Below are 7,294 nucleotides of genomic sequence, written 5' to 3'. Positions count from 1 at the left end.
CTTAGTTTGGAAAGGTGAGAAAGTGAGTTTTTACGTAAAGGCTAAAGAGAACATCCGAGAGATTTGGGTTTTATCATTATTACCGCAGACCAAGTCGGTATATCGTGACTGTAAGATCAGGTCTGTGTATTACATGGCTAATGCTAGGTTGATGTATTTGCTGTGATATGTATTCTCCTGTGCGATAAACAGTGGAGCAGAATGGTACGATATGTTTTTCAAGTGTTAGGTTTGGATATTGCCTAGTCAATGCTGTGGTTCTTTGGTATTACCTGTGTTAGTTTATGACGTATTATGGTGTTATGTAATGAAGACGCACTCCGAAAGATGGAAAGATATCACATGATATTGGTTCATGTATTTTATGTGTTCTCATGAGTTTGTACGTGCAATATATCTATGATACACACACACACACACACACACACACACACACACACACACACACACACACACACACACACACACACACACACACACACACACACACAGCACACACACACACACACACACACCACACACACACACACACACACACATGTAGCATATTTAATATATTATATAGATCATTTGTGAGTATATATACCCATATATATATATTGAAAGTATTATATGTATATAACTGCCATGTTGTGTATACACTATACATGTACTACGTATATATACATTGTATATATTACATATGTTTCTGTATATAATATATGTGTGTATATATATATATATATGTGTTGTGTATATATTATATATATATATTATATATATATGTGTGTGTATGTGTTGTGTGTGTGTGTGTGTTTGTGTCTGTGTGTGTGTGTGTGTGTGTGTGTATATTTTGTGTGTGAGTGTGCGTGTGTGTGTGTGGTGTGTGTATGTGTGTGTGTGGTGTTGTGTGTATATGTGTGAGTGTGTTTGTGTGTGTGTGTGTTTTAATGTATGTGTGTGTGTGTGTCGGTGTGTGTGTGTGTGTGTGTGTGTGTGTGTGTGTGTGTGTGTGTGTGTGTGTGTGTGTGTGTGTGTGTGTGTGTGTGTGTGTGTGTGTGTGTGTGTGTGTGTGTGTGTGTGTGTGTGTGTGCTTTATACTTCTATATGCACATGAATACACTGCATGAGTTGCAGTGTGCTACCCTGTAGTAAGTAGACGTAATGTTTATGACTTGCTCGATGTATTTCCATGTGGGGAAAAGGCGTGGCGAGGCTTTCTTTCCAAGATGCATGATGGTGTGGGGTGTTTGCTGTCACGTACGATATAGTGCATGTTCACATGCGACTACAATTTAAAGCTGGTGACGTGATATATTTAGTGTTGGTGTGTTACCTGGCGATGGTAAAGGTCGAAGGAAGGCTTTTAATAATGAGCTTTTACCCAGCGAGAGTATAAAGGAGTTTGTCTGGGCTGAATAAAGTCGCCTGACTTTAATGCGAATGAAATTCTGAATACTTATGTATAAGATTGTGTGAATCTAGGTGTTCTTTAGTGAGATTATATACCATAATAACACAGAACCCATTACTCGTAGTATAGTCTTACAATAGTCGAATGTACATACATACACCAAAGGCTTTCTCCCCTTTACAAGGGAGGTAGCCAAAAAAAAAAAAAAAACAAAGGCATAGAAACCACTCCCACCCATTCCATTCCTTACATACACCACTCCCTTCTATCCTCTTTCCTCCCTCTTATCTTGGCACCTCCTGGATGACGGGTCATCCCTGCATCTTGTCCACTGCCCCAGTTCAGAAGTAGTGTCGCACGACACAGCACATCCACAGCAAGGCCGATTCATTAATCGGTGAGCCTCCCCCCCTCTCCATCCCCTCATACAGAAAAGGAGATGGCGGGGAGAAATCACTTCGGGCTGCATCAATTTATTTCTCATATATACTCCCTCACCCCCTATCCCCCACCCACTCCCCCTCATGCATCACAGCATCATCCATGCACAACAATTCTCCATGCACCCCTATCTTCTGTCTTCTCCCGCCCTTCCTCAACAGACATTCCCCCTTTCCCAAAGCCCCTTTTACCCCATCCATCCATCTCATCCTATGTCGCCTCCTCATGTTCACTCCTTCCACCTCCGCCTTCCACACCTCTTTTACTGATCTTTCTTCACTCATTCTTTCCATGTGTCCAAACCATCCTAATATTCTTTCATCAACCCTATCTCACAACTCCCTTTCCACCCCTGTTCTCCTCCTCACCTCCTCGTTTCTCACTCTATCCAGCCTACTAACCCCTTCCATACGTCTCAGACATTTCATCTCAAATACATTCAAACTCCTCTCTTCCTCCCTTATGTTTCATGTTTCTGCCCCGTACAGTGCTGTTGGCCCAATCACTCCTTTATACAATCTCCTCTTAGCATAAATTCCCAAATGATTATCCATTCCTAAATGTCTATTTCTCATTACATTTTTTAATCCCCCAAGGCATTTACTCGCTTCTCTCAATCTACATTCTACCTCAACCCCCATTCCTCCCTTTCCTTCCACATTCGCACCCAAGTATCTAAAACTATCCACTTCCTCCAATTTCTATCACTTCCAGTCTGCTGCCACTTTCACCCCTTGTACATCTCATCACCTTACTTTTACCCACATTTATCTTTAGCTTCCTTCTTTTGCACACCTTCCCAAACTCTGTCACTAAATTCCTTAATCCCTTCTCTGATCCTGCTACAAGCGCAGTATCGTCAGCAAAGAGCAAGTGGCTTATCTCCCACTTTTCTCCATTTTCTTTAACCATCTCCAATCCCTGACCCACTACCCTTACATTTACCTCTCGTACCACCCCATCCTTGTATAAATTGAGCAACCAGGGCGACATAACACATCCCTGACGAAGTTCCACCTTTACCTCAAACCGCTCACTCTCTCCAGTTCTAATCCTAACACAAGCTCTACTACTCTGGTAAAATCTCTTGAATACTCTTAACAGCTTTCTTCCTATCTCACATATCTGTAATACCTCCCACAGTACATTCCTCTTTACCCTGTCATAAGCCTTTTCCAATTCCATAAAAGTCCAAAATACATTCTTACCTTTTCCTATAGTTTTCTCACATATCTGTCTTACCACAAAAAAAACTATGCGTTGAATAAAATAGTTTGTAACAAACCATGAAAAGAATCCTTAAAGCGGAGAGAAGGCTTCATTATTATCGAGGGATGAAATAGGTATCACAGATTACGTTATAAACACTATCATGTTTTTCTATCCCCAACTGGCCAAAATTGTCTGGTATTGTCATGAATGACGTCCCCCAACTCTTTCACTGCAAAGGTTTTCCCTCCAGAGATGAATAACATCACTTGGCGGTTGTCATATGCCTTTTACATATTATGCATTAAGATTTTCGTTTCTTTCGCAGGTACGTGTTACGCTGACTGTATGAGGTGCCAAGACTGAAAGACTGCAAAGCATAACAAATGACGGTAAGTCCAAGGTGTCCATGGAGTACACAGGAGTGCTATGATAAGATATGTATGTGTTCGTTTTTGTGTGTAATTTTGTATACATACATATGCATATATATATATATATATATATATATATATATATATATATATATATATGTATATATATATATATATATATAGATAGATAGATAGATAGATAGATAGATAGATAGATAGAGAAAAAGATATATAGAGAAAGAGATAGACTGATATATAGATATATGTATGTATATATATATATTTGTGTGTGTACATATGCATATATATGCAAATATGTTTGTATGTATATATATATATATATATATATATATATATATACATATATATATATATATATATATATGTACATAAAATGAATATATATATATACATATGTATATACATATATATATATACATACATATATATATATATATATATATATATATATATATACACATATATATATATATAAATATATATATATATATATATATATATATATATGTGTGTGTGTGTGTGTGTGTGTGTGTGTGTGTGTGTGTGTGTGTGTGTGTGTGTGTGTGTGTGTGTGTGTGTGTGTGTGTGTGTGTGTGTGTGTGTGTGTGTGTGTGTGTAAAATAATAATGATAATAATAATAATAACAATTATAGTAATAATAATAATAATAATAATAATAATAATAATAATAATAATAATAATAATAATAATAATAATAATAATAATAATAATAATAATAATAATAATAATAATAATAATAATAATAATAATAATAATAATAATAATAATAATAATAGGTTTATTGAGATAGCAGTGATACACTGACAATGATACAATTGAGTACTTTTATGAGTAATATAGCAATTATAAGAGTGATATGCTTAGTCTAAAATTTATAATGAGTTTATTGTGCGGACAATGGATGGAATGGCACTGTTCTTGTATCGGTCAGTCCTCGGCGCTCTGATGGGCTTGATTTTGTTAGAATGCCAAGTTGCATGGTGGGTGGTTGTGGTGTTAGGTGGGAGGAAGTGATGGTGACGTGGGTGTAGCATTAGGTCCTGTCCAAACTTATTCATTGCCTCACTGTGTTTGTCGGACAATCTTGGCAAGCTGAGGGTGGTAAGGGCGTGCTCGTATCCCTTATACTGACTACCCAAGATTATTCTGCACGCTCTTCTTTGTACTTTCTCTAATTTGCTCCTCTGTGTGATGTTGAGTGATGATGACCAGGCTGGGGAGGCGTACATGAGGGTGGGGAGTACGAAGGTGGTGTAGACTCCCTTTAGATCTGGTGATGGGGTACCAAGGGACTTCAATCTGCGCAGCATGAAGAGTTTGTAAGAGGCCGTCCTGATGATGTTGTTGATGTGCTGGTTCCAGTTAAGGTGGTTGTCTATTGTGATGCCTAGTAGCTTGGCGGACTGAACCACCTGAAGGAAATGGGTTCCTAATGACAGTTGAGGTGGTGCCACCGCCTGTTTGGATGTACAAACATGCATGACCACGGTCTTGCTGTGGTTAACTGTCACATTGCTGCTCTCAGTCCACGTTTTGAGGTTGTCTAGGATTTTTTGTAGTGAAGAAAAGTCAGGCTGCCTGGTGTTGATGGGAATGCCAACTGTGCAGTCATCGACGTATTTCCATCTATGTTGGGTGTCCATTAATGCGTCATTTATGAGGATGAGGAAGCACAGCGGTCCCATCTTGGTCCCTTGAGGGACCCCACAGGTCAAGGGGAGGAGGGAGGATGTCGTTCCCTGGTACCTCACTGCCTGTTGACGTCCGGTCAGGAAGTCGGCTAGCCATGCTACCAAGTGTGGTTGGATCCCCAGTTGTATGGCTTTGGAGATGATAATGTTATGGTCAACAAGGTCAAACGCTTTCTTGAAGTCAATAAAGGTCAAGGCTAGAGAAGTATTGCGCTTGTCTAAGTGGCTGTGCAAGAAGTTCAGAAGATAAACAAGATAGTGAGTTGTGGAGGAGGATTTCATGTTGCCATACTGTTGGATATCGATTTGATCTTTAATTTTGTTGTATACTGAGTCAAAAACAAAATCCTCACAGATAAGGCTTGGGATTGGGGTGATGGCAATAGGTCTAAGGTCGCTTAGTTACTGTGGGTTCGGACATTTGGGGATGGGAGTGATATATGAAATTTTCCAGTCACTGGGGCAGCAGTTTTGACTCAGTGAAGCATTAATTATGGAGGAAAGTGGGAGGGCAAGTTCTGGGGCAAATTCTTTGTAGATTTTGATAGGTAGATCAGAAGGTGTTGTAGATCTGTTATACTTTAATTTACTTAGTTTAGTGGCAACGTCAGCTTTCTGGACGGGGGGAGGGGGTGAGGGAGAGGGGAGGTAGGCAGGTAGGCCGGAGAAGTTAAGGGGGGGTAAGTTCTGGCAGATAGAGGCAAAGTGAGTATTAATCTCTTGAGCAGCTAAGTCAGGTGGTAAATGTGAGGCGCAGGGCAGGTGAGAGGCTTGATTATTTTGTAGCCCGCAGAGAGCTTTGATCTTACTAAACCACTGACTGTTATTTTGTTGTTTGAGGTGTTCTATTTTATTAGGGTAGTACGAAGACTTTGCAATACTTATCTCCTTGATGACTTAATTTCTGAGGGACCTGAAGAGGGGTCGATCAGTGTAATATGCCCTGTTGCGTTGTTTAATGAGACGCTTAATACGGGGCGTCATCCATGGGGCGTCTGATCGATTCACGGAGAAGTCCTTGACCGGAAAAAAAATAAAAAAATGGAAAGCTTCAGTAGTGGTTGTTGAGTATTTTCTCCACTTGGTTTCCACGTCCTCGGCTTCCAGAACCTCCGTCCAGGGATACTCCACTATCCACCACCCAAACTCCCTCATGGCAGAGTCAGGCATGGGGCGGTGGTGTCGAGTGACCTTAGTTCTACGGATGGCATTGCTGGGTGCTGGCGACCACTGGATGGTGATGTGGGTACTCCTGCCGATGGGGGGGAGAGGTCTGGGAGGGGAGTACTGCTGAGCCATGTCTGTCATGATAAGGTCGAGAGTAGTTTGCTTGTGGGTGGGGAAGTTCACCACCTGAGTAAGACTTAATTGATGTAGAATCTCACTTGTGTCTAGCCGATTAAAGTCCCCACAAATGACCAGCTTTGCAGCGGGGTATTTCAATCGTAGGGAGTCAGCGGTCTCAATAATGTGATCGGAAAGGAGAGCGGCGGTGTGTGCACGTGGAGGATGATAGACCACACACATAATAATGGACGCGGTGTGGCGGGGGTGAAGGCGGGGGTTAATCCTCACCCACAGAACCTCAACTCCCTCGGGAATATCAACCCTGAGGTGTGAGGGGTTGAGGTCCGCAAGACAGAACAACGCCACACCACCACCAACACGATTCACTCTGAGGTGGTGAAATAGTACAAAGTTTTCAAAGTGTGTTTGTGTGTGTGTGTGTGTGTGTGTGTGTGTGTGTGTGTGTGTGTGTGTGTGTGTGTGTGTGTGTGTGTGTGTGTGTGTGTGTGTGTGTGTGTGTGTGTGTGTGTGTGTGTGTGTGTGTGTGTGTGTGTGTGTGTGTGTGTGTGTGTGTGTGTGTGTGTGTGTGTATGCGTGTGTGTGTGTGTGTGTGTGTGTGTGTGTGTGTGTGTGTGTGTGTGTGTGTGTGTGTGTGTGTGTGTGTGTGTGTGTGTGTGTGTGTGTGTGTGTGTGTGTGTGTGTGTGTGTGTGTGTGTGTGTGTGTGTGTGTGTGTGTGTGTGTGTGTGTGTGTGCGTGTGTGTGTGTACGTGTGTGTGCGTCTGTGTGTGTGTGTGTGTGTGTGTGTGTGTGTGTGTGTGTGTGTGTGTGTGTGTGTGTGTGTGTGTGTGTGTGTGT

The 7,294-nt window shown here is 41.4% G+C and overlaps 1 pseudogene; it reads right to left on the bottom strand.

The window, feature by feature from the left end:
* Nucleotides 1-6,861, bottom strand: part of LOC143027438 (uncharacterized) — a 41,956-nt pseudogene extending 35,095 nt beyond the window's left edge.
* Nucleotides 6,862-7,294: the final 433 nt, after the last annotated feature.

This window comes from Oratosquilla oratoria, chromosome 8 (genome assembly GCF_046742065.1).
Source record: "Oratosquilla oratoria isolate Oo_2021 chromosome 8, ASM4674206v1, whole genome shotgun sequence".
Lineage (NCBI taxonomy): Eukaryota > Metazoa > Arthropoda > Malacostraca > Stomatopoda > Squillidae > Oratosquilla > Oratosquilla oratoria.
This window is presented reverse-complemented; position numbering and strand designations above follow the sequence as displayed.